This window comes from Pleurodeles waltl, chromosome 2_2 (assembly GCF_031143425.1).
Source record: "Pleurodeles waltl isolate 20211129_DDA chromosome 2_2, aPleWal1.hap1.20221129, whole genome shotgun sequence".
NCBI classification, from domain to species: domain Eukaryota; kingdom Metazoa; phylum Chordata; class Amphibia; order Caudata; family Salamandridae; genus Pleurodeles; species Pleurodeles waltl.
In genome coordinates, this window is record NC_090439.1 from 69126720 (window position 1) to 69154339 (window position 27620).

Sequence of the window (27620 nt, forward strand, 5' to 3'; positions counted from 1 at the left end):
TCTTGCTGCCTTCTCCCAATTTCAGGCTCCTCTAACTGAAAAAGAAAAAAAAAGAAAATTCAAAGGCCACGTAAGGGGGCAATCTGAGCACCCTTTGATCTCACTAGAAGAGTGGGGTCCCAAAGGGGCTGGTTACAGAAGATAAACGCCTTCACATTCTTCATAAGCGCATCATAAAAATAAAAATATATTACTTGAACAACAAAACCTTGCACCCAGTTAGTGGGAGACCCCTAAGCTCGTCTTAGATTGTCTGCTGATTGAACACTTTATAGGTGGACCTTTGGAAATTCAAATCCATTTAAGTGTTTACCTATTTGTGTGAGTCACCAAATCTTGGATTCCAGACAAAAATGTCTACAGTTCATGCAAGTATGTAGTGTGTAAGTATATAGTACGGTCCTCACCACGAGTGTGGTATTCTAGCCCCACTTCAAACTTTGCTGACCTACTCCAGAAATGCAGCTGCATAAGTATTTGTGACTAATATGACAAGTGGCACCTTACTTTCTCTCTCCTTTCAGGTTAATTTGATTTTGTTATTTAATTTGCACACCCCTGAAATCAAGTTAAACCATGTTTATTATTTTCGAAGTTTTAAACAAAACCTAGAATGTTTACATTTTATAATAAACTACCATTTTACCACTGTTTGCATAACCTGGCTAACATTCATAATTTTGTTGTAAAACACAGGCAAAATAGTTTTGCATCTTAGTGCAAACAAGCAACACAACTTAAAGATTTAATAAAGCCACTGCACATTCGTCATACCTAATCATCAAATTTCCCATCCTTGTAGGCGCTTACCATTCTGACTTTCCAGTTTGATACTCATGTTAAATTATCTAATTTCTTTATTTTATCCTACAAGGCTGCATGCACCAAAATCCACCCAACAGCTGTTCCGTTTTGCAGGCAGTGCTTTGGTTTTGAAATGCTACTCCTACAGGGCTCAGAACAGTGTTAAACTGACTTGTTAGAATTGGGAATATATTATAAAAGTCAATGTGGAGACACCCACAGCTGCTATTTTTAATTTATCGGTAATTGATGTAATATTTAAGAGAACATTTCAAAAGAAGTGTTTCTCTAGTGCTCTTTTCAAATAAAAGTACAGAACAACTATGTTTACTTGGGAATACATTTAAATTGGACAATGAAACAGGCTAATTAAGACCTTTACATATGAAGTATTCAACAGCAATGCCATCCAGATGTATATTAGGTGGCATAAAATATATTGCTGCCCTGTTAAGAAAACAAAAAAATTAAGTGATCCGGCTATAAGGAGGATCAGAAAAAGTCTGAATCAAAGATTGAACATAGAAGATTAATTCATTAATTCATTCAACAGCATTAACAAATGGACAGAAATATTACCTTAACCTCATACAATTCCCTTCAGTGCTTCATAATGTTTTACTGTAAACTGGCAGCCAAAGGGTTTGTGCTGCAGGTGCCTACTTGTCCCAAGGACAAAATAAACATGAAAACCTGCAGTCCTTGATCCCAAACAATATGTCTGGGTCATCAGGCTATAGGAATGCCACACCCTGTCATTTTACAGGGGTGTGTCACTTTTCTCACAGAAATGCTGTCTCTAGTTTAGAGAAAGGCTACAATAGTGTGAATGAGGGCAACGTAATTTTGTGTGTCACAAGAGAAAGTGGATGGGAGAATGTCAATGTGGTTGAAAACAATACTGAAATGAATGTGGTGAGCAATGTAAGAAGGAAACCACAAACTTGTGACTTACGCATAAATGGCATAGTGGCAAACTCTGGGTCTCTATTTGCAATAATTGGTTCTGAAATGTTTAGGAGATTCTATCCCCTCAAGTTGCTACCATCTACTGTGAAGATTTTCGCATACGGAGGGGGCGAAAATTAAAGTGGTGTGCAAATTTGATGAACAACTGGAATTTGGACAGTATAAAACGTTAGTATACGTTGCGGAGTGTGGGTCCAATTTATTAGGATGGGATGACCAAGGGGATCTGGATATGACGTTAGACCCTAATCATCGTGACAGGGTTGTATGTGAAGATCAGTTCACCAAAGGTGTGAGTTTTGCATGAATGTGTATGTAGGTGAATGCTGGGTTCAATTGTTTCCAGGGGTGTTTAACAGTAAACTAGGTAGCTACGTGGATTTCAGCACAAAATTGTGTTGAAGGACAATGCCAAATCTGTGATTCATAAACTTTGGAAAGTACCACTGTTTGAGGGGTGAATTACAAACTGAGTTGGAGCATTTGCGTGATCTTGGGATTACTGAACCTATTAAAAGTTCAGAGTGGCCTTCCCCAATTCCTTAACCCTAAAAAAAAACTAAAAAAAACAATCAAGGTTTGAGATTATGCATTGATTTGCATGAATTAAATCGCAACGTTTAGAAGAGATGAGGAGCCGTTGTCTAATATTAATGAAATCTTGTGCACTTTGAGGGGTGGTACTGTATTCACTATATTAGATATGTCTGTGGCTAACCACCAAATATTGCTGGCTGAAGATTCCAAATACCTCTCTTCATTTATCACGAGAGTTGGGGAATTTCAGTACAATCAGACGCCTTTTAGCCTGGCATCAGCCTTGTTTATTTTCCAAAGACTTATGAAATTGATGTTTCAGGGCTACACAGGAGTTTCTTATTTCAAAGATGCAGTGCTTAATTTGTAAATAAAAACGTGCCAGTGCCCAAAGCTCTCCTCTGAAACACACGGCTGCTGTAATTAAATGAGCGAACACAGAATACTGAGGCATTGCCGGGACTCTTTAATCCATTTAAAGCCATTTTCTGCCCCTTCAGCTCACTTTTGCACCTTTCTGCTTTCTCCCATTGACGCTTTTTCGTTTTTCTCTTCCTCAGTCTTTCCCATGTGTCTTTTGCTCGCAGAAAATGCTTGAGGCAGAAAAATATGCGCCAGTCCTCATAAATAAGTGCTGGTGCTCCGCATCGGAAACAACAAGCACAAATTAAGCACTGCTAAGATTACGTTTTGGTGTTCAGAAGCAGAGTGAGTGAGCACAAGGAGAGACTGAGCAATGTGTTATCTGTTTTGCAAGAAAATGGATGAACATAGCATTCTAACAAATACAGCTTTGAAGCAAGTGATGTAGATTATTTTGTACGTCATTTAAGTGCTAAGGCCATTGTACCTAAAATGAAAAAAATTAAAGCCACTGAAAATGCCCCATACCTGAAAAACAAGGACCAGCTTACATTTTCATGGGTTAAGTGGAGAATTACGAAAAGTTTATTCACTAGTTTACCTAAAAAACTGTACCGTTAAGGAACTTACTAAAAAAACTAGTCGATACGTATGGTACGAGGATTGTCAAACTGCTGTGGAACAATTAAATCAGACGTTGTGGGTGCCCCTCATTTAAAGCTGTTTGAACCTGGGAACTAATATTGTCATCACTGATATGAGTAATGATGGGCTTGGGGCTGCCTTGTTACAAATCAGGATGGCTGGCAGAGAAGATGTAAATGCTTTTGCCTCAGAAGTGTTATGGGGAATCAGAACTGACTTATTCAATGATTGATAAGGAATTGTTGGCTTTGTGGTGTAGCACTCAACATTTCAGGACATTTATATGGGGTGTCGCAGTAGTATTTCGTACTGATCATAAGCCACTGGTTGATCTGTTTAGCACAAAAGGTGGAGGTAGCACCACACCGAGAATTGCTAAGTGGCAGTGCTGCCTACAAGGTTATCATTATAGCGTAGAGCATGTGCCTGGAAAGAGAAATGAGATAGCACGCTAACTGTCCAGAATGCCGTTGACAGATGAAGATGTTTTTGATGCAGATGAGGCAGTGGTATGTACTATCAGACATGTCAAAGAATGCCTTTACTGTAAAAGAATGGAGAGATGTCCTTGAATTAGATACTGTTTGTCACAAGGGGTTATGTGATTAATGGTTGACCCAGTGAAGTGTGTTGGCTGTGTTGGTGCCATATTTGCATGTGGCATCAGAATTGGTAAGTGATGAGGGTTTGGTGAGGCAGATTGACCAGTTGGTTGTTCTGCTAGACTTAAGACAGAGGATTCTACCAAATACCACACAAAGGACATGTAGGTATAAAGGCAATGAAGTGCAGGGTTACGGAAGATTTTTGGTTGCCAGGAGTTGATAAGTCTGTAGAAGACCTTGTACGTGGTTGTTATATTTGCATCCTGAGTGAAAAGTGCTAGGTTACCAAATTGTCTCCAGTTATTCCATAGAAACTGACATGGTGTCATGGGCTGAATTGGGATTGGACACCCAAATGCGGAGGCGCGCCATAGGCAAGCCCGTCTGCGCCTGGACCGCGCCCAGCACCACCCCCCCTGGTCCTCACGCCCCCCGCACCCCGTGCCTTCGATACTCGGCCAGCGAACTCCACGCCCTCAACCCTGGTCCCTCCACAGAGTGCTTCCAGGCCACCCCGAAGCACACCAAAGGACCTTTTTCCTGCCGCACCTGCAACTTCTCCTGCAACAGAACAACGAAGCCAGCAACAACCAACACAAACCACCTGCACTGCATCCTCCTCAACACGCGCACCCCCTCGGCCTGGAACGACTCTTGGTGGCCCACCACCCTCAGCCCCCCACCCACCCCAGCCAGCCACGCACGAAACCTCGGCTTCATCCTCGACTCAGCTCTCACCATGTCCAAACAGGTCAACGCTGTCTCCTCTTCCTGTTTTAACACCATCCGCATGCTCCGCAGGATCTTCAAGTGGATTCCAACAGGAACCAGAAAGACGGTGACCCAAGCCCTCGTCAGTAGCAGACTCGACTACGGCAACGCACTCTACACAGGCATCCCAACAAAAGACATCAAACGACTCCAACGCATCCAGAACGCATCCGCCCGCCTGATCCTCGACATACCCCGCAGGTGTCACATCTCCCCCCACCTGAAGGACCTCCACTGGCTCCCCGTGGACAAGAGGATCTCCTTTAAACTCCTCACCCCCGCACACAAGGCACTACACAACACCGGACCCTGCTACCTGAACTCCAGACTCAACTTCTACGTCCCCTCACGCCAACTACGCTCTGCCAACCTTGCCCTCGCCATCGTCCCCCGAATCCAGCGCAAGACCTCTGGCGGCAGATCCTTCTCCTACCTCGCCGCCAAGACCTGGAACTCTCTCCCCACCTCACTACGCCAGACCCAGGACCTCCTCACCTTCAGGAGATTCCTCAAGACATGGCTCTTCGAACGATAGCAGCAACACCCCCCGTCCCCCCAGCGCCTCGAAACCCTAACGGGTACATAGCGCGCTTTATATATCTATTGATTGATTGATTGATTGCAGGCCTGCCTAAGATTCCTAGTGAGACTCCCAAGTATGTACTGCTATTAACAGACTACATGTCAAAGTGGCCTGAAGTTGCTTTTGTTAACAATATTAAGACACGGACAATGATTGAGTTTTTGCTAAATATTTTTAGCAGAGAGGACTATGCCAACGAACTGGTTACAGATAATAGGACGCACTTAGTGTTTGAAGACTTGGAAAGATTATTTTCTGAGCATCATATGATTCACACCCGCACCTCATTATGTCATCCCTGGAGTTATGAGTTGATGGAGCTTTTCAATCGCACATTGAAGGGTTAATTGCAGCTTGCTGTTGTCAATAAGCTAAAATGCAAAAGAGCTGTAGGGGACATGTTGTGGGCAATGGAATCCACACCCTATACCACAAAAGGCATTGCACCATTTGTGGTGTTAAGAGGACGTGATCCTTGGTCTAAAATGAATAGGAATTGGATGGGTCATAAAACCATTGGCAAGTCTTGGGAAGGTGATTGATCCCAGAAAGAAGGTTAAGGCTGCTAACGGGGAAAGGTGTGTAGAAGGGTACGGAGAAGGTGGGAGACTATGTTAGAGTGCAGAAACCAGGACATACGGTGAAGAGTGAACAGAAATACTTTTATTGATAGGTGTAGTAAGTCATGTCACATGCAGTGTGCATTAGTGAGGGTCCTATCTAAAACAAAGATTGAGTTGGTACTTGTTGATGTGTTGAAACATTTGGATGACTCTGGAACTGAAGTTTGTGACGAGACTCCAGATTTTTAGGGATTTGCTCATATGACACATTCTTAAAGTTCCAGGAGTTTGCTTGACCACTTACAATATTAAGTTGTTGAGTGGCTGTTATTTTATCGTTCCTCTATGTATTCATTGTAAGGTTTCATATTTCTTATACCACCACGCCTTTCCTTCTCGCTTATTTTTAAATGCTACTAATGTGCTTATCAATTCTGTGACGTATTATTTGTTTATTAAAGTGTTTGGATGTGTTAGGTCTGGAGATGGTTTGATCAGAATTGTGCATTCAGTGGAACGTGAACGGCCAGGGGTTACAAGGGTTTCTGTTGCGACAGCTGGAGCGAGGGAACTGGCGGTTGCATAATGTGTGTCCTTCATCTGAATAAATGACGTTTGCTGAAGTTTGGTTCCTCCTCTTCTTTATAACCAGTAAACAGAAAGCAAGCAAATGTATGTTAAAGCGAGGGATAAGCAATGGGCGGAATGCATTTCCAGGGAGGCTTTCCGAATGTCTCCAAGATGTGGTTAGCAAACAAGTACCTTCGCCTTCAAAAATCGTCTGCGGAGACATAGAAGGAGGTAGACTAACAGCCAATTAAATGTATCTGGATAACTGGTACAAATACACAGTCAGATTGCAGGACTTTAAAATTATTATAGATGCAGCATACTCTATCCCAGTGCAAGGTGTTCACGTGAGACTAGTCGTCTTAACCGTGGCATATGTTAACTACCGTCATCTTAGAAACTGCAGAAAACAGAATCGCAGTCAATACCTTAATATACACAAATGGGTACCTGATTTGAAATAAATAAATAAAAAACGTCAGCTCTGCCTAACAAAACTTCAGCACCTCACCTGCAGTATGGTTCCCATCACCACGGATTCCGCCGAATTGACTCGAACTTCTGGGCACGCGCAGTCGGGCGCGTGAGCTACCAATGAACCCTTAGCTGCATAGTAATAACATAGACATAGAAACATGACAGGCTCGAAACGTCATTACGAACGAAGCAATTAACTTTAGCAACTATTTACCATTGGATTGTTTTCCGAAAGATAAAACTCTTAAGTATGTTTACGTGTAATTTGTTAAACAGGTCTTGGTTTTCCATTCCTCACCTGAGGTAATACCAAGACCGTATGGACTTTACCCCTTTAATTGTATTTAATCCTATATATTTATGTTTGATTTCGAGGAATTTTGTCTGAAAACAAATGAGTTCAGTCAGCTGGTCCCTGAAAAATTAGTAATGCAGCACACTGTAACTGCGAGTTCTATCTCTTTGTGTTGAATCCAATGAATCAGAGTTTGGAAATCCCTTTTGTGGCACTGGGGTTTTCCGGGTTTTGCTACATTACGTAACCTTCGCGTCATTTATTGAGCACTAATAGAAATTTTAAAGGAGAAAACCGAAGAAGGACTCATTGCGCCACTGAATATAAAGTGGTTATTACGGCGGCCATCTTATAGTGTTACCTATGACCACCATCCGGTAATTTTTAAGTCTAGGGGTCCCTTACTTCATGGTTTTTGGTCAAATGATGGCGAGAGATAGTCGAAAGTCACGGCGTAGGCATCTACTCCCCCCGTGGGTTGACTTGAACCACCAGCCTTAGTGCCGTCGGCTCTTCAGCCCGTAGTACAGTATTGGCCTTACCAGGCGGCACCCGGAAGTGTGAGAGGAGAGTGCAGGCTGAGCGCGGAGCAGCGCCTAGTCACTGGTTGGGCGGGGAACCTCAGCCGCTTTCACGGGAGCGCTCAAACCTCGATCAGAGTTCCTACAGCGACAGCATGGCCTACCAACAGCAGTATCGCCCCCAGCCCGCCGACCAGAGCTTCTTGTGGAACGTCTTCCAGAGGTAGGGGCTAGCCCGCGGCAGTGGAGACAACAAGCAGCAGCCGGGGCACCCACTAGCCTGCACTGTCAGAAAGTGACATTTTGATGCTGCCCTCTTTCTGTTTATGGAGTTATAGAGAGATTGCTTTTGGCACGTATCCAAATCTCTGGAAATGGAATAGAATTTAGCAGCTATAACCATGTCACTCATGCCACGTACACTTTTTTCCAATTATATACAGCTGCAGTTGTCGACCAATTGCCTAAAATACATGAATCGGTACGCCGCCTACCATTCAGTGCCGGTTACTAGAGTATGTAACGTGTTCTTTTTTTTTTTTTTTTTTTTTATTCTTATTTTCAGTTGTATGTGACAAACTCGGTGCTCGCAAGGGTGCCTGAACATTGTGAAGATATACATGTTTTGTTGCTAAGTAGCGCAATGCTTTCTTTGGGTGCAGTAGGGTGGATTCGGCCTGTTGACCCCGAATTGTTTGCCTTCGCTATAGTGGAACAAACTGTTTGAATCTTAAACAATTTGTCCTCGTTTGTCAACTTTGTGTTACTTGGTACTGTAGTTGTAAGATTGAGGTTTCTTAGTAGATCTGTGTTCTCAAGATTTCCACGTGCTGTCTCTCTGTAACTATTCATTCTGTTGCGTGCTATATTTAAGGATAGAGTTTCGTTAAAAGAGTGTTTTATTTCGCCCGGCACCTCTCTCGGAAGCGTTTTGATGCTGTGCATAAGCGACCAGGGAGGTGCTGTTCTCTCTTCTTAGGTCACTTGTGCTTTCTGCACAGCGAGGAATGCTTGGGGTATATATTCCGAGGCTATGTTAAGAGGCTGTAAGTGTTTCTATGGGACATATTTGAGTCAGATGAGGATGAGCTGAATTAATATTGACATCCTACTAGATCTTAGGTGGGGCTTTGAATACACTTGTGGCATAAGCATTGTAAATAAAGAATATTGATTTCCATCTTCAAACATGACAGAGTGTAGATATTAGCGCAGTCCCTCCTGTCTCTTAAGTCATCAGTCTGTGACAAGTTGTACTTTATGAACTTAAAGACTGGAAAACTAACTTAGAAAGGTGCCCTAGTGCATTTTAAATGTGCAATTTGCTTGTATTTCAAAGTTCAACATAGGTGCCTTTTTAATTAAATCACATGCTAGAAGGTTAAAGTTGATGTTAAAATGTAATTTAGACTCTAAATTAATAGCCCATATAGAAATGATATTATATTTCTTGTGTTTTATGAAAGAATAATGATTTTGAAAATATCTACAAGTTTTCTGTTATACCTAACGTAATCAATATAACACAGCTTTTTCATGTAAATGAAACTTTTTACTTATATTGCTGCAATATTGTTAATGTTTAATTTATACGTTTGCATATTATGTGTTTTACTAAAAATAATTAATCACATACATTTTATATTTTCCTTGTGTTAGCATAACTGTGGCGTACAGAGCTTGCATTTTGCAGTCATGCAAAATGTTGAATTATTTGTTCATAATGTGAATACTCGCGTGAATACATCACCAGTTTTTATTATTGTTTTACTTTGGAGGCCGTGGGCCTTCTAGCGACACACCCGCTTTCATTTTCACCATCGCAGGTTGTTTCCTGCTTGTTGCAGCCTGCTCTCCCTGTGTCCTCACTCATTTTATTGGTGTATTATCTGTAATTGTCTGTCCTCTGTGCGTCTTGTTCCCTGCCATGGCGATTTCACAAATGGTTCCTTTTGGTCCTCCCGCAGGAGGAGACAGTGCCTTGTTGGTGTGGGCCGGGCTTCACACACTGCTCTTCGGAGCTTAGTGCAGTGCTCAGCAGCCTGTGTACTTTAGGAGCTGTGTTTGTGTTTTGTTGGTCATCTTCTCACTGATCACTAGTGCAGCCATTTTCTGTGCTGTCACTTAATCTCCTAGTGCCATCCCCCCTAATCCCTCTCACCCCTCCCACAACACTGCTTGTCTGCCCCAGCACCCCTCCAAGCTCTCTGCTTATTTTTTTTCTTTTTCTTTTAATGTAATATATATTACAGCTCCATTTGCAGTTCCATCACCTAACCTCGCTGTGATGTCCCCCCCCCCCCCCAACCACTCCCTCACCTCTCACAAAACTGCTTGTTTTAGGTTTGTTCCTCCGCTCGTGTATCAGCACAGCACACAATTCCATGCTTAGCTGACAGCATTATTCCTTCTCACTTGCTGAAAGCCATGACTTCAACAAACAGCTCTTACCCTCTCTTTCCTTTCTTTTCCTTTACTTGTTTCCCAGTGGATCCTAAAAAGAAAGAAACACTTTGTCTGGAAATGTCGAGTATTTCTCCTTCCCTTTATTTGTTCCCCTGTGAAATGGATCCAACAGAGAAAGAAACACTTTGGCTGACTTTTTCCTATTCCAAAGTAAAGCCTCTGCACAGAGGAAAAAAATAAGGATTCAAAATACATACAAAAGAGGGCAGATTGGTTTTATTCAGTTCTCTGAACAACATTGGGGCTTATTTTTAAGCCCCTTGCGCTGCTGGTACGTCCCCTTTTCCCATATTAAAAAAGTGACGCGCAAGGGGTTTTTAAATACCCCACATTGTTTTCCCTGGGTGGGAAAATGCGCCATTCCTGGAGGTACTGCAATACCTGGTTGATGCGTACAGTGGAAAACTATTAACATGATCCTTATAATTTTTTTTTTTTTTAATAAAATGTGTACCGCAGCTCTGTGTTTAGGGATGTGGTCTTTTTAAACCATACTGCTTATGTTTTGTAAGGATATAAGCAGTGGACATTGAAACGGGTCCCTTCTGGGCCCTAGAGTCATGTCCTTAACTTTTCAGGCAAAACACTCATGCATTTCTGAATAAAATGTGTAAAAGCGTTAAGGTAACCATGTTGTTCCTGCTTACATATTACATGCTTTACTTAATCTTGCATTCTCTACGAGTGTGTTTTTCAGGACGTTGTTAGTTTTCTTTTCCAACCACTATATTACTCTTGTCTCACCTCCCTCATAAAGTATTTCCAATTTTCTGGTTCCCCAGCACCTCAAGGTCATACGAATGGCAATAGCACTATGCAAATATCATCCCTCCACTGCATACAAAAAAACAAAAGTAAGCAACATTGTAATTTTCAACGGCAAGAGCTCGAACTTTCATAAATGCGAGACCAATTGCATTGCAAATGCTTATTGTATTTTACCGCATGTGTTCCTCCCCACGCATGTGTTTCTCTAATTTGGTTAGCTGTAGGGTTGACCTGTGTATTGCCAAAAATCATTGACTCTGCTAAATTTGAATTGACTAATTGTGCAGTCTGAGCATGGTGTGACTTCTGTGTCGCAGATATTTCTATTGACTTTATGTATTTTTCTTGAATGCTTTCTTTGATTGATGTTAGTACGCTTGAGTCTATTTTGTTGCTTTGGGCATCCCTTGCGATTATGTATTTCTATAATTTGGTTTTCCGCATTGTCCACATGACTTTAAGCTTGTGTTTGTAATACATACTTTAACTTTATTCCTGATTAGAGTTTTCCTTCCATGGTCACATTGATCATGGTGTCTAAATTGTTGGGGTGGTTTGGATTATTGTTGATGGTTCACCACACATCTTTCTGGGTCCAAAGGTCCATCAGTCTTGTTGCACATTTGAATACTATGAAGGATGAAAAATGTGTCCACAAACACCTGCACATCGGTAGTCTCATGGTGTGAAGAAAAGTAAAAAAAATAATGCAGAAACCTGAAGGTGCACAGAACAAAGAGACATCAGAATAATCTTAAAGAGAAGAAAACCCCCCACCAGTACATTTGAACAATGAGGCAGCACAGTTAGCCGTAGAAAACTGCAGCAAAGGTTGAGAAAATACGACCAGCAGCATTGAGGAGGCCATGGTACCGAAGGATCAAGTAAAATCAGATCAAACAGTTGTGAAAACAGCACATGCTTCAATGCCAGATAATACAATTATTGTTGTATAAGAAGGCCAGGTACTAGTTAGACACATGCCTCCAGTACTGTGGTTTTATAAGATTCAGCTTGAAGCTACTGTAGCAAGAAAGACAAACAACACTTTAATGGAATTAGAGTCTATATACAAGTTTATAGCATAATCTACAGTCCAAAGGAGCAAGAGCTAGACCATGGTTTAAAGTCGGAGATTGCAGTCCAGGTGCCTCTGGAAAAATTAACTATTCATGGCAAGCCAAAGGTGCAAGGATCAACATTTGAGTAGTGTCCCACAAATGCACCATAATGCGTTAGCTGATGCTGCTTAATACAAGGTACAGTTTTAGAGGAGCAACAACTGGGATGTTATTGTTGTGACAAGCCTTTTGGGAGTAATGGGATTCTCTGTTTAGTTTGCCTTGCATTTAATGCTGTTTTTTTAATTAACATGGTTCTAGTACTGTTGACTGTAGTGGGCATTGTACATTTTTAGTTTTCAATAAGTAAATACAACTGTTGGGGTAGGGTGCATTTCTTTGAAGAGGAAGAAGTCTCATGTTCTGTGATGGGAGTTCTGTTTTCACCAGTGGCACATGGTTTTCTTCCCTAGGGAGATTTGAAGGGTTTTATTACACGTTGCCTTGTCTTCTGTTTGTGTTGTATTTATTTTCTTGCACCACAGGGAGTAGAGAGAAATTAAAATACGTTTTGGAATTTCAAGACAATGAGACAATGGATTTGGAGATTAGATAGGAGTCTTTTTTTCAGCTGCAGTCCACGTCATTTACATCTAAGAGGAGTATGTTTAGCAACATATGGGTGCCAGAGTTGTTTGGGTGCTTAATGTAAATCGTCGGAGAAAGGAAACCTGGTCAGCAAAGTAATGAGATGAAAATAAATGAAATTGTGCATCTGCTACTAGTAGTATACATATTACTTTAATTCAGGTGGCACCCACAGAGAAAATTAAGTACGTGCTGTGTCAATGTGAAAGGTGTCTATCACCTGTACGTCTCACAAGTCATTTGTTTCTAATAGTTCAATTTAGTAAAAGTAATTTTCTATAGTTGTATTTATCTTTAATATGTACAGAAAGTTCCAGGTCTGTGGTCCGATTACTTTGAGGTATTTTACATGTTAAAGGTTTTGAAGTGTTGGCCAGTGGAAACCAACAAGGTAGTTTTCAAACAAATAGCAAAGGTCGATCTTTGTCTGTCTATCACCTGGAAAATGCCCAGTTGCGGTTATCAATATTATCGTACTACGTACGCGGTTATCAGTTACATTAATCTCAACCCCAGGATTATCTGTTAATATCTGTAAATAAGAATTTGTTACATCTACTTTGATCATGTCACTCGGATGTTAAAGGATAAATGACAGTTCTCTATGAGCACTAAAGTGTCTTACTTGGTCAACTGTTTTGGACTATTAGGCAAAATGTTGTCCAAGGAAATCTCACTATCTCTTTTTTTTTTAAACTACACAGGTGTGATATTGTTTGTTTAGTAGTTGTTTGTTAATAAAGTATATTTTATAATGAAGTAAATGAGAATATTCCTCCTAATTGGTATATTTTCCCCAGTGCCTCACTAAGCACCTTGTTGTAAAAATCATGTTTTTACTACAATAATTCTGTTTTCATATAGTGTTGCACTAACTTTTGATTTTCGCTTATGTGACGGATAGGGAGCATCACTGCATGAGCTTGTTTTTATTATTGTAATTTAAAGTAATGTTATGTTGTATCAAATTAATAGTTTAAGAACAACAGATCTGATAATTTTGGCTGGACTGGAAATGTTAGTGTTCTGTAGAAGTGAAGCTTGCACACATATGACACTATGAATCGATTATATACGAGCAGCAAAGTAAGGTATGCCGACTGTCCTTTAATTGCATGGTGAGTAAGCACGTTTCTGGAAGCTTCTGAATGTTGTTGTGATTAGCAGGTGTGTGAGGAGCTGACATGTTGTGTAATCGCTCCAACCATACAGTTTCAATAGTGTTGTTTTGTGTAATAGAGTTGAAAAGTGTATGATGTTCGCAAAGATGCTTTCCTGCTCGATGAGGAATGCTTGCACTGTATGTTGAATGTGTTTTAGGTGTGAAAAGTTCCTTTGAAGAAAATAGTCTGATTGAGAATGGGTGAGCATTGAATAACCACATTTGACGATGGTATGGTTTTCACGTGGAATTGATGAAATAACGCTTTTGACATGGAGACCAGAGTTTCACACCAGCCGAAAAGTGAGTGTTTAATATTGGCTAATTTCATCTCTGTGACAAATCCCGTAGCTACATAAAAACAGCGCTCTGAACACCAATAGCTGACTATATAAAATAGGAAAACTAGAAATTGTTGAAGGGTCTTGAAGTTTTCTTAAGCCACTTCTAGTGGCACCATATGTAGTACTTAGTTGCATCAAGCCTCTCTCCAATTCAGACAAATGAAGACAAAAAGTAATCTTGAGAGATATGCTGAAAATTGCTGTGTCAAGAAGTTTTATTCTTTTTTTATAAAATGTTGTATTACGTTTTTATCATGGAACAAATCGCAGCAGCCATCAAGCAGTGCACCTGTACTAATAGATCAATTAAAGGAAAATGAAGACCTATTGGTACATAACTTTCATCACTGGTGTGCCCTTCTCTATTATATGCCCCCCCTTTCCTTTTAAACAGTGGTTATTTCTAAGGCTCAGACATCAGTGCCCCATCGCCAGTCCTTCTGCTGCCAGGCTCAAGCTGAATACCCCTGAAGAGTGCCCAATCCTTCTATATTTTACTATTCTTCTAGGGGAATCCCCAAGCTACGCATAAGGGCCGCTCCCTGCTGAGACATCAGTTCATATCCTTTATCCAAACCTCCAAGGGTGGTGCCGGTTTGTCTTTCTAAGCAGCTGCTATTTCCTGTTGGCTATGATCAAACTGAACCGTATTAGTGCCCTGCTGTAGGAAAATGGCTCCTTGTTGCAGTTGCCCCCACTTTTTGCCTGATATTGATGCTGATTTGACTGAGTGTGCTGGGACCCTGCTAACCAGGCCCCTGCACCAGTGTTCTTTCACTAAAAATGTACCATTGTTTACACAATTGGCACACCCTTGGCACTCAGATAAGTCCCTTGTGAAAGGTACCAGTGGTACTAAGGGCCCTGTGACCAGGGAAGGTCCCTAAGGGCTGCAGCATGTATTGTGCCACCGTAAGGGACCCCTCACCTAACACATGCACACTGCCATTGTAGATTGTGTGAGTTGGTGGGAAGAAAAATTGCACAGTCGACATGGCATCCCCCTCAGGTTGCCATGCACACAAAACACTGCCTGGGGTATAGGGAAGTCACCCCTCTAGCAGGCCTTACAGCCCTAAGGCAGGGTGCACTATACCACAGGAGAGGGCATAGCTGCATGAGCAATATGCACCTACAGTGTCTAAGTCCATTCCAAGTGCAGTGTAGCCATATTAAGTATATGGTCTGGGACTTTGTAAAAACGAACTCCACAGTTCCATAATGGCTACACTGAATACTGGAAAGTTTGGTATCAAACATCTCAGAATATAAACCCACACTGATGCCAGTTTTGGATTTATTACAACATGCACACAGAGGGCATCTTAGAGATGCCACCTGTATTTTACCCAATCCTTCAGTGCAGGAATGACTGGTCTGTGCCAGCCTGCCACTGAGAGAAAAGCTTCTGACCCCTGGGGTGAGAGCCTTTGTGCTCTCTGGGGCCAGAAACAAAGCCTTCACTGGGTGGAGGTGCTTCACACCTCCTCCCAGCAGGAACTGTAACTCCTGGCGGTGAGCCTCAAAGGCTCAGGCCTAGTATTACAATGCCCCAGGGCACTCCAGCCAGTGGGGATGCCTGCCCCCCTAGACGAGACCCCACTTTTGGTGTCAAGTCCAGAGGGATAATGAGAAAAACGAGGAGGAGTCACCCCTCAGCCACGTCCACCCCTAAGGTGACCAGAGCCGAAGTGACCCCGTCCTTGAGAAATCTTCCATCTTGCTTTGGAAGAGTAGGACCACTAGGGATAGGGATACGCTCCCCTCCCCAAGGGAGTGGGCACAAGGAGGGTATAGCTACTCTCTGGGACAGTAGCCTTTGGCTAGTGCCCCTGACCCTAACACACCCCTAAATTTAGTGTTTAGGGGCAACCCTGAACCCAGCTCTTCAGATTCCTAACAACCTCACAAGAAGAATAAGGACTGCTGAGCTGAAAACCCCGCAGAGAAGCGGAGACGACAACTGATTTGGCCCCAGCCCTACCAGCCTATCTCCTGCTTCAAAGACCCTGCAACTGAAAACAGACGCATTCTACAGGACCAGCGACCCCTGAAAGGCCTCCAGGGGACTACTTGCATCACCGAGGACCAAGAACTCCTGTTGGCAGCTGCTCTGCCCAACCAGAAGAAAAGATATCCATCTTTAAAGGGACTCCCACCTCACTCCAGAAGCGTGAGTCCCCACTACTCTGCCCCCGGCCTGTGTCCAGAGAAACCAACTATCCAGAGAGGACCTCCAGGCGACTCCGACAATGTGTCCACCCTGGGCTGACCTCTCTGCACCCCCACGATGATGCCTGCAGATGGAATCCCTAGGACCCCCCTGACTGCGACTGCCAGGGACGAAGATATCTGACGCCTGGAGAAGCACTGCATCTGCAGCACCCAGGCCAGTGAGAAACCGACTGCCAGTGCAGCAGCGACCAGCAGGTGACCCTTTGGCCAGTCGGTGGCTTGCCCGAGAAGCCCCTCTATGCCTTGCCTACAGCGCCTAAGTGACCCCCTGGTCCCGCCATAGAGTTCTATTGACAACCCATCACCTTGTTTGCACACTGCACCCGGCCGCAGCCGTGCCACTGAGGGTGTGGTGTTTGTGCCTACTTGGGGCCCCTCCAGTACTCCTCCAGATCACCCTGGTCTGCCCTCTGACAATGCTGGAACTTACCTGCAAGCAGACTGGAACCGGAGTCAACAATGTCCCCATAGGTGTCCATGTTATTTTGGCTCCTGTTTGACCTCTGCACCTGACCCAGGGATGTGGAATTCCTATCGCCCGACGCCCGGGACATCTTGTTTGGGGTCAAGGGCAACCAGTTTTTATGTTTACTTTGTCCTTGGGACAAGTAGGCCCAACCCTCTGCAGCACAAGCCATTTGACTGCTTGTTTACAGAGAGTGGAACTCTCTGCAGTTGAGGTAATGTGTTTCCAAAAGATAATGCTGTTCGAACTTGTATTTATGGTTCATTATTTGAAAGCCTTCATTATTAGGGTGAGTGCTGTAAATAAATGTTTTAAGGTCACACTTCACTATTGACGTTGGTTCCAGTACAAAAAAAAAACGTGTATACACATGTTTGAAAAGTTTAGGCTATGAGACTAAGTATAATGCTCCCGGAATGCTCTCTGATTAGATGCAAATGAAGTGTCATTTAGTAAAATGTGTTGATGCATGCTAGTATTTCCCAAAAATATTTCTAATGGAAAATCAGTGTAACCATTTTCAACACGAGTATGGGAAGCATGAAAATAAACAAACACTGACAAAGCCAACTGATCTGACATATTTGTATAAGTCTTTTAGTTTCATCAATGCGTGTCTTGTTTTGACATGGCTTTTGTAACATTTTATTGTTGTGGGAGCTACCAGGCCCTCAACATTGTAACAAACACTGGCAAAAAAAAAAAAAAGTTTTTGAACTCTAAAAGCACACGTTGCCACCAGTGGCATAACAAAGGCCCCGCAGCCGCCCTCCAGGGGGCCCCTTCAGCACAGCACCTGCCCTGAGTGAGTCTGGAGAGGGGGCTCCTCCATGTTCTTTGCAAAGGGGCACCCTCCAGTTTCGTTACGTCACTGATTGCCACTGTAGTTCCTGACACTGAACAAAACTACTTTGTGTGCCAATATGCTCCTTGTGGAAGAGCAGAATGCGATCACTCACTGTAAAGCCAGCCGAAAGAGAAAGAAATATAAGTATAATAAAAACAAAATGTCTTTGTTAACACCAGATCTAATTAGGGACCAAGACCCACATGTAGGTAGCTTTTTGCATGTCACAAACAGCGACTTTCGCTGTTTGCGACGTGCAAAAAGCACATTGCAATGCACAAACCCAGTTTTGCGATTCGGTAACCTGGTTACCGAATCGCAAAACGGGTTGTCGCAATTAGGAAGGAGTGTTCCCTTCCTAATTGCGACTAGCAGTGCAATGTAGGATTGTTTTGTGACCGCGAACGCGGGCGCAAACCATTCGCAGTTTGCACCCATTTCAAATGGGTATTAACACTTTCGCGTTTTTTCGTTTTTGTAATGCATCTCGTTTTCCTTTAAGGAAAATGGGCTGCATTACAAAAAAAAAAAGAAACTGCTTTATTGAAAAGCAGTCACAGACATGATGGTCTGCTGTCTCCAGCAGGCCACCATTCCTGTGAGGGCCACTATTCGCAAGGGGGTTGCAAATTGCGACCCACCTCATGATTATTCATTAGGTGGGCATTTGCGAAGCCCTTGCGAATCACAGATGGTGTCAGGGACACCATCCTACATTCGGATTTGCAACTCGCAAATTGCGAGTCGCAAATCTGAACCTACCTACATGTGGCCCCAAATTCTTAAAGAAAGTCACAAAAGTGCACCCATGGTATATGTCGTACCCCTATAAAATATTTGTGAACTGTATTTTAGCATGGGTAAATACGCATGTGTAGATTTGCTCATGTGAAAATCTATTGAGCATTTGCAAGTTCATTTTCCCTCCAGCCACTTTCTTCCCAACCCTGGAAGAAGTTCTAATTCTGCCATTGTCAGGAGTAAATGTCCAACCTTTCTTATTATGGGAAAATATTAGAGAAGCTGGTGAAAATCTTTAAAACATGCAGGTGAGTAGGTTTTGCAGACTCAAAGGCATTCCAGCCCTGGAACTATTGCTTACTGCTTCCTCCAGCCCCAGTATGCAGATCTGCAGAAAGGTGGCAAAATAAGGAAATTGCTACAGTAGGGATTGAAACTGCAAGTATTCAAGCCCTACTATGGTAGTAGCCCTGGCATAATCAGAGAGGCTATTATCAGAGCTCTTCATAATGAGATTGCTGCCATAATTTGTCGCCACACTACATGGCACCAAAGGGACAAGTAGATCTTTTTACAGGACAAGTAGATTTGAGAAGCAACCTGTCCCCTGGACAAGTAGATATTTTTAATAAATTCCACACCCCTGTGACCGTCCCTGTGTTGCTGGTGCTGGGTGTTTGGGGTTGCCTTGAACCCACAACTGTGGACTACCTATACCCTGGAGATTGTATTAAACCCATAAGTGTGAAATTTACCTCCCTCCGGAACTGTTGAAAATTGCACTGTGTCCACTTTTAAGATAGCTTTTTGCTATTTTAATGAACTGTGTACAATATTGAGTCTATTAAAAGTCTCAATTATTGCTATGCAAAGTACCTTTCATTTAATATACTTACCTGCAAAATGAATCTAGTGGTTCTAAAAATAAATTAACAAAATAATATTTCTCTATATAAAAACCTATTGTCCTGGAATTAAGTAATTGAGTGTGTGTTTCCACTTATTGTTTGTGTGTGTCCAACAAATGCTTAACACTACCCTCTTATAAGCCTAACTGCTCGACCACACTACCACAAAGAGAGCATATATATTATTGCCTCTGTCAAGCCACTTGGGGAACCCCTGGACTCTGTGCACACTATCATTTTGATATAGTATATACAGAGCCAACTTCCTACAACTGTGATATGTAGTAGAATTTTCCTGGGCCCCTGGGGACTCTCATTCACAGCAACGCCTCCAGGGTGTCGAGTGCTCCTTCTCAAAAGTACATCTCCAAACCATGTGTAGAAATGTTCCCTCGTGTCTACACTGCAAGCATATTGGTGAGTGAATGAACCCAATTGTTCTTAGTCTGACCCTTGTGAGCTATGTTTGGGATAGATATTTCTGTTGAATGCCCTGAAATCAAAAGATTTTGGTGACATCTCTGGGATGCCAGTGTCTCCAGCCAGTCATCATCCATGAGCTCCCTTAGATCCACTAGTGAGTTACTTATGGCAGATATTTTGTTGTTAGCATGATTTATCAGAAATACCTGGGCTTCTACCGGGCTATATCTTGGGAAGACTGTTCACCATAAGCACATGTCTGATCTGTAAATATTGGTAAAAATTTGTCTGCAGTGGAGACCATATTCCACCTGTAGATTGATGAACGACGTCAGTCCATTTGCATGCGTAACAGACTTCACAATGTCTATATGTGTATGAAATCACAGCATTTAAAACCCGTCAGGCCATCCACTTGTTGGTCTTTAGTGCCAAGCGTCAGGACCATCTAAGGGCTTTCAGAGTGTTTTTCCATGTCTCAACCACTACTCGTCGCGGGAGACAGGCCAACCGGGATCTGCCCTCCTTATAGGACCGATGTCTTCTAACTTTGTTGCTTGGAGCCCTCCTGAGCAAAATGTTTTGAAGTTGGGCCCCCTCCAAAACTACTTGGCAAGGATTTGGGAAGGGAAAGAGATAACAGGGGGCAGGGATCATAAGATCATTTCAAGGGTGCTTTTCTGTAGCCCGTAATCCAAAATTAAATGTGGGTCTTATAAAAGAAAAGCTACAGCATTAAACAAGAGCTGAATTCACTAAACACTACTCCCCATATTTGGGATGCTCTAGCCCCAATGCAGCTCCACCTGCTGCACTAATGATGACTGTAGCTCTGAGAAGCAGACTATCTTCTCTTCTTTCACCCCCCAATCCACCTTGCAATATGTCTGCCCATAAATTCAATCTTGAAACAAGCTCTGTCGCTTTCTGGAAAAAAAAAAAAAAAAAAGAAAATGAGGTACTGCATGCTGCCCCCTTTTTTATTGCGCCAATGGCTCTTTTTATGGCCTAATGCTAGCAAAGGAAAATGAGCCTCTGTGTCCATTTGTTCTTGTAAAACATTTATAATTGTGATAAAGTGGGTCCCTAGGCAAAAGTGTCACTGCACCTGTTTCACTAATGATAGCTACCAACTTGCTATTGCCTTTGACCTTTCTTACAACATGGGCTCCCATCTCAGACAATCCCTCTCGTCTTTCATCATTCCTCTCATATCATATCATCCCTCTCAACTCTCTGATGTCCAAATCAAGTTTTCTCCTCTGCTTCATTTTCCCCTCCCTTGGGCTATTGCTTCAAGGCTCAAAGAAACACTGGCACAGGAAGCATACTCTAGGCCTTTAATGCAGCTCCAGCTCCAAATGATACCTAGAGTTCTATGAAGCAAAACTGTCCACTCAACAGGGCCATTACTTCTAGGCCAGATGCCCAAAGCAGACATTCTGCTTTTTTTAATTTATTTTTTTAAACACATTTAGTCCCTGCCCCCAATTCCCCCTTCACTTGTGAACTGGGCCGTAATGCTAGCAAGGGAAATGCACCACATGCTTTTTCATAATAAAACTGTCATAACTGAAGTCCAATGGCTGCTCAAAGTGTGCCGGGAGGGCTTCCGTGATGTAAAGCAGTTAGTAGAGAACTAAAGAATAAACACAACTTTTCACCAAGGTGCCAGCTACCTGAAACAAATGTAAATGTGTGCAATGGTTAATCACCAAATATAAAGGCTTCTTTGGATGCAGTGAGTGTGAGTTTTAATTAATGGAGTCGCTCAGCTTCATGGTGACACATTTTCATTCTTTTTGAAAGGTACTATATATGTCCATGAAAGGAACTGCACCCTTTTAATAGTTACACATAAAAATATGCACACTAGATTTAGCCTGAATGCTTATCACTAAAATGTATATTTTAAATCACTTGTTTCATCTTGGAGTATTTAGCAGCAGTCTTTTTTATTTTTTATTTTTTATTTTTATTAACAGTATGATACAATTTTTAAATAATGACATTCACAGTGCTTTCTGTCACAGACTGGGACCTCATAGCGCTATAAACAAATCACTATTACTCACTGCACCAATCAGGATTTCATTCTGTGACTTTGTGGTCACAGACATCTGCCTTGATCACATTAGCCAACTGCGACTTCATAAGGTAAAAGAGTATATTTCCCTTTGATTATTTTAACTTGCATTATTTTTTAATTCGCAGTTACCTGAAGGCGAACCTCCCCCCCCACTAAAATGATGTTGTTTTTTTGTTTTGTTTTTTATATAGTACTTTTTAAAAAAAAATTACATTTATTTTAGGCCATTTCTGCTGCCCCGCCCCCCCCCCCCCCCTCGGGGGGGGGGCGGCTGAGCTAGAGGCCAAAATAGAGGCTAAAATCCACAGGTAGGCACTTTGCAAAAAAACACCTCTGTTTTCTGTGAAAAAATTTGATGTGTCCACGTTGTGTTTTGGGCCATTTCCTTTCGTGGGCGCTAGGCCTACCCACACAAGTGAGGTACCATTTTTATCGTGAGACTTGGGGGAACGCTGGGTGGAAGGAAATTTGTGGCTCCTCTCAGATTCCAGAACTTTCTGTTACCGAAATGAGAGGAACCAGTGTTTTTTTGGGTCAAATTTTGAGGTTTGCAAAGGATTCTGGGTAACAGAACCTGGTCAGAGCCCCACATGTCACCCCATCTTGGATTCCCCTAGGTGTCTAGTTTTAAAAAATGGGCTGGTTTGCTAGGTTTCCCCAGGTGCTGGCTGAGCTAGAGACCAAGATCCACAGGTAGGCACTTTGTAAAAAAACACCTCTTTTCTGTGAAACAATTTGATGTATCCACGTTGTGTTTTGGGCCATTTCCTTTCGTGGGCGCTAGGCCTACCCACAGAAGTGAGGTACCATTTTTATCAGGAGACTTGGGGGAACACAGAATAGCAAAACAAGTGTTATTGCCCCTTGTCTTTCTCTACATTTTTTCCTTCCAAATGTAAGGCAGTGTGTAAAAAAAGACGTCTATTTGAGAAATGACCTGTAATTCACATGCTAGTATGGGCACCCCGGAATTCAGAGGTGTGCAAATAACCACTGCTTCTCAACACCTTATCTTGTGGCCATTTTGGAAATACAAAGGTTTTCTTGATACCTATTTTTCAATTTTATATTTCAGCAAATTAATTGCTGTATACCCGGTATAGAATAAAAACCCATTGCAAGGTGCAGCTCATTTATTGGCTCCTGGTACCTAGAGTTCTTGATGAACCTACAAGCCCTATATATCCCCGCAACCAGAAGAGTCCAGCTGACATAACGGAATATTGCTTTAAAAAATCTGACATCGCAGGAAAAAGTTAGAGTAAAACGTGGAGAAAAATGGCTGTTTTTTCCACTTCAATTTCAATATTTGTTTATTTCAGCTGTTATTTTCTGTAGGAAACACTTGTAGTATCTACACAAATGACCCCTTGCTGAATTCAGAATTGTGTCTGCTTTTCAGAAATGTTTTCGCTTTCTGGGATCCAGCATTGGTTTCTCACCCATTTTGGTCACTAACTGGAAGGAGGCTGAAAGCACAAAAAATAGTAAAAATGGGGTATGTCTCAGTAAAATGTCAAAATTGTATTGAAAAATTAGGTTTTCCAATTCAAGTCTGCCTGTTCCTGAAAGCTGGAAAGATGGTGATCTTGCCACCACAATACCTTTGTTGGTGCCATTTTCAGGGGAAAAAAACACGAGCTGCCTTCTGCAGCCCTTGTTTGCCATTAAAAAATAAAAAAAATAATTCACTGTATTTTGGCTAATTTCTTGGTCTCCTTCAGGGGAACCCACAAAGTCTGGGTACCTCTAGAATCCCTAGGATGTTGGAAAAAAAGGACGCAAATTTGGTGTGGGTAGCTTATGTGAACAAAAAGTTATGACAGTCTAAGCACGAACTGCCCCAAATAGCCAAAAAAGGCTCGCCACAGGAGGGGGAAAAGGCCTGGCAGCGAAGGGGTTATGGCAAGGGGGCCCCCAGCACTCCTCATAAGCCAAAACGGGGCCCACCTGATGATGAGTGACAGAAGGGGGCGGCACACCCCTCCTCTGTTCTTTTATGGGGGCCCTTCCTAGGGCCAATGTCCAATCTGGGCACCAATTTTCCCTGGGCCCCCGCCACCCAGGGCCATAACTGGCTCTTACAGGGGAACCCAAAAGAAGACAACAGGCCAAGATTGGAGCTTCACGCTCCTGTGGCAGCGACCGGGTGAGGAGGGGACTTGCCCTCGCCTCCCCCACGTCCTGCGCTCCGGGCGGCCTTGGGATCCAGAGGGAACCTCTGATGAGGTCTCCCTCCTGGGGCAGCTGCCGTCCACTCGCCCGCACCCGATCTGGTGCACAAGTGTGTGATCAGCTTCTCAGGCCTCATCGGTGAATCCTGACAACAGTCAGAGCCGGTTGTTGCCCCGGGGGCGCTCTCCGTAGTGCGCTTCGCCCTGGGGACACTGCTAGGAGCGCACTCACTCCAGACTTCCTTTCTTCGTGCCCTTGGGGCACCGGCACAGTGCACTTCCGACACACTTTAATAAGGGGAATGCCTGGGTCGTGGTGGTGATTTTCCCTGGCAACTGCGCTCTCAAGGCGCTAGAATAAATAAATCAAAACACCCTCAAGGCAGAGAGGCAGCTAAAAGAGCGCTACTCCCTGTGCTCAAATGAGGTGACAGGAGGGGCTCCTCAGGCGCTCTCTCAGCGCTCCCCATGAGACTTTAGAAGGCAGTTTCCTAGCACTCACCACACACTTCAGCAATGAAGTTGCAGGGGCCACAGCTCCCAGCCCCTGGGGACAAAAATGAAGCACAGGGCTGCAGGGCCCACAAACTTGCCAGCACAAGGGGGATGCAATCAGTGGCAGTTCTTGCTAGTGATCCAGCAGGTCACTGGTCACACAGCAGCAGCAGTAGTCCAAGGCGGTTCCTGGTGAGTCCCTCTAGCAGCATTTTATGTCCAGTTACAAGTATGTTAAAAGGGTGTGGGTGTTTCCTTTTTTCATGGGGAAAACCCCCTGTACTTATACTCCATTTTGCACAAGGCTTAACAAAGAGGCGGGAGAGGAGGTTGCAACCATTTACAACTGGGTCCAGGAGTGTGTCCCCACTATCGTCCAGGACAGGCTCCAGACATCAATTGGGGGTAAACAAGCCTTTTGTGTGAGGCCAGGGCACAGCCTTTACAAATGCAAGTGTGCCCCGCATCCCCTAATCTCAGCCCAGGAAGACCATTAAAAATGTAGATGCATCTCTGTGACACCTTGACCCTCCCTGTGTACAGGCAGTCCGAAAAGTATGCACAAAGCCCAACTGTCACTCTGCCCAGATGTGGATTGTAGCCAAGCTGCAAAACACCAGAGTCATAAGCACTTATAAATGCTCACTTACTAGAAGTGGCATTTCTATAATGGTAATAAAAAATTCACCCATACCAGTAAGCAGCATTTCTCACTACCATTACAACCATACCAAATATGCCTACGCTACCCCTCTTGAGTCAGGCAATACCCCCTAGATATAAGGCAGGGGACTTCCAATGCAATCCCATGAGAAGGCAGCACTCACAGCAGTGAGAAACCATATAGGCTGTTTGTCACTACCAGGACAGGCCACGCAACCAGGCCCATGTCCTGCCTTCTACATACATATCACCCTGTTCATAGGGCTAGCTAGGGCCTATCTTAGGGGTGACTTACATATAGTAAAGGGGGAGTTCTGGGCCTGGCAAGTAAATTTAGATGCTGGTCCCTGTGGCAGTAAACTGTGCATGCAGGCCCTGCGCTAGCAGACCTGAGACAGTTTTGAAAGGCTTCTTCTGTGAGTGGCGCAAGCAGCGCTGCAAGCCCACTAGTAGCATTTAATTTACCACCCCTGGGCATAGAGATAGCGCTATACAAAGGACTTACAGGTAAATTAAATAAATATGTCAATTGGGTATAGGCCAATCATACTAGCTTTAGAAGGGAGAGCACCTGCACTCTAGCACTGATCAGCAGTGATAAAGTGCTCAGAGTCTTAGAGCCAACAGCAAGAGGTCAGAAAAAATAGGAGAAAGGAGGCAAAGTCTGGGGATAAAACCGCAAAAAGGGCCAGGTGTGTTTTTTTTTTTTTTTTTCTTTTTAATGCCATATGCTTGCAATACAAAAATAACAATTGCACCAGCTTGCCAATACCAGGCTTGTTGACTGTGATAGTGCTTGTTGTTTTTGCAAAAGCAATTAGCCCTCGCATAAATATATAAGGGATCTCTCTGGAAACCGTGGACCAATTTACTTCATACAGTGCCCTTAGGGCAATGTATAACACATTGAATATGACACATTTTTCTTTAGATAACTATTGCAGAGATTCTTTAACAGGACTGACCCAGATAGATTTCCATTGAGTGGTGACCTAGCCATCTTAGTCTGGACTTCATAAAGGTTGGCAGCATCATACAGTAAGTGTGTGTGTTTTTTTTTCTTCTGGAGCCAAAGTATTCACCTCTCAGTGTGCAGGTGTTCCCGACACTGTTTTTTGTCTCTAGTCTGTATGTCTTCATCTACCTCAGCTACTGTAAGATGTATTTTTCTGTATGTTGTTGTGATTTTGGTGTGTCTATCCTAGTTCTAATGTAGGTGTCTCCCTGCTCAAAGGTCTAACGTATGGTGTTCCTTGACTGAGTTTCAGTACGTTTTCTGAGCCTGTCCCATTGTATAACTTTCTGTGTCTGCATATATTTCTCCTGCTCCTAGTGGGTTTCATTATTACTTGTTGGATTGTCTCCGTATTCCTTTCTCCTGAGCATTCCCGTTTTTGTGTTTCATTGTCCATAATGTTTCCCATCCCTCTGCCTGTGTCTTATGTTATTAAGGATCCACAGCCTTTCTCCCCACCTTAACCACCTATCTAGTGGTGGAAGGTCCTGTCACAGTACGTCCTTGTGTCCTTCTCTTGAGTGTTCATCTCCACTGTTCCCAAGCACCTGTTTTCCTGTTACATTCTAGAAAACACCACAAAAATGGATAGAAAATTATCTTGTTCGACATGGGTATTCCTTTGAATTTTAGCAGCAACAATTGGTTTGTTCTATATAATCAAATCTAACTCATATAGTGCACATGCTTGAGGGACGCCTTGGAGGGAAGCTCTGTGGAACCATAACCCTACTCCGCTCCTGGAGCACACAACCTCAGCAGAAATGCTGTAACTGTGCATCCTTGGACAACAGATGGCTCGGTGAGGCACCAGGCAAGGTTGGTACCATGGAGGTGGTGCAGCAGAACGAGTGGTGTAGCTCCAGAGAAACATTACTGCCTGCCACGCTTCTCCAGATGGCGCTTCGGAGAGTGGATGACAGAGTGAAATCAAGCCATGGAAGCTAAAATGAGAGATGTAGAGGAGACAAGCCTAGTCACTATGACCTACTGAGCTGCTGTCTGGGTCAGGGACTGGACCGGCTGCTAATCTCAGTGCTTCAGTGAGGCCTTAGAGTGCTTGTGCACTTCAGCATATGCTGGGAGCTGGCTGCAAGCAAATTATTGCACAGTGGTGATCTGAACCCAGTGGCCACATAAAGCAAATGGGCCTTATGAGAAACCCTGCTTTCCCCACAAAGGATAGTTGGGCAGGAAAAAGATGACAGAACAAATATGCTCAGGAGTTGGCACAGAATACACTGCTTAAAGGAAAGCTTATGAAATCTGTGATAGAGATCCAACAGTAGAGAACAATCTGTTGTTCATGGTACATACAGTGTGTCATTCAACTGAATATGGATCAGTACGACTGTCAACTGAAGTTAGTAGCAGAAGGCATGTATATCCGGGAAACGCCTGTTTGGGAAGAT

The 27620-nt window shown here is 43.2% G+C and overlaps 2 protein-coding genes across 5 annotated transcripts in view; one reads left to right on the plus strand and one right to left on the minus strand.

The window, feature by feature from the left end:
• Positions 1-7046, minus strand: part of PIGM (phosphatidylinositol glycan anchor biosynthesis class M) — a 190729-nt gene extending 183683 nt beyond the window's left edge. Inside the window, exon 1 of one of the 3 annotated variants that reach the window (XM_069219464.1) lies at positions 6922-7046. The gene's annotated coding sequence lies outside the window, so the exon portion shown is untranslated. The remainder of the gene's footprint in view (positions 1-6921) is intronic. The other 2 variants (XM_069219465.1, XM_069219463.1) reach the window with 2 other exon arrangements.
• Positions 7047-7766: 720 nt separating this feature from the next.
• PDCD6 (programmed cell death 6) overlaps positions 7767-27620 on the plus strand; it is a 147011-nt gene continuing 127157 nt past the window's right edge. For both annotated transcript variants that reach the window (XM_069219466.1, XM_069219476.1), the window contains exon 1: positions 7767-7926. The gene's annotated coding sequence lies outside the window, so the exon portion shown is untranslated. The remainder of the gene's footprint in view (positions 7927-27620) is intronic.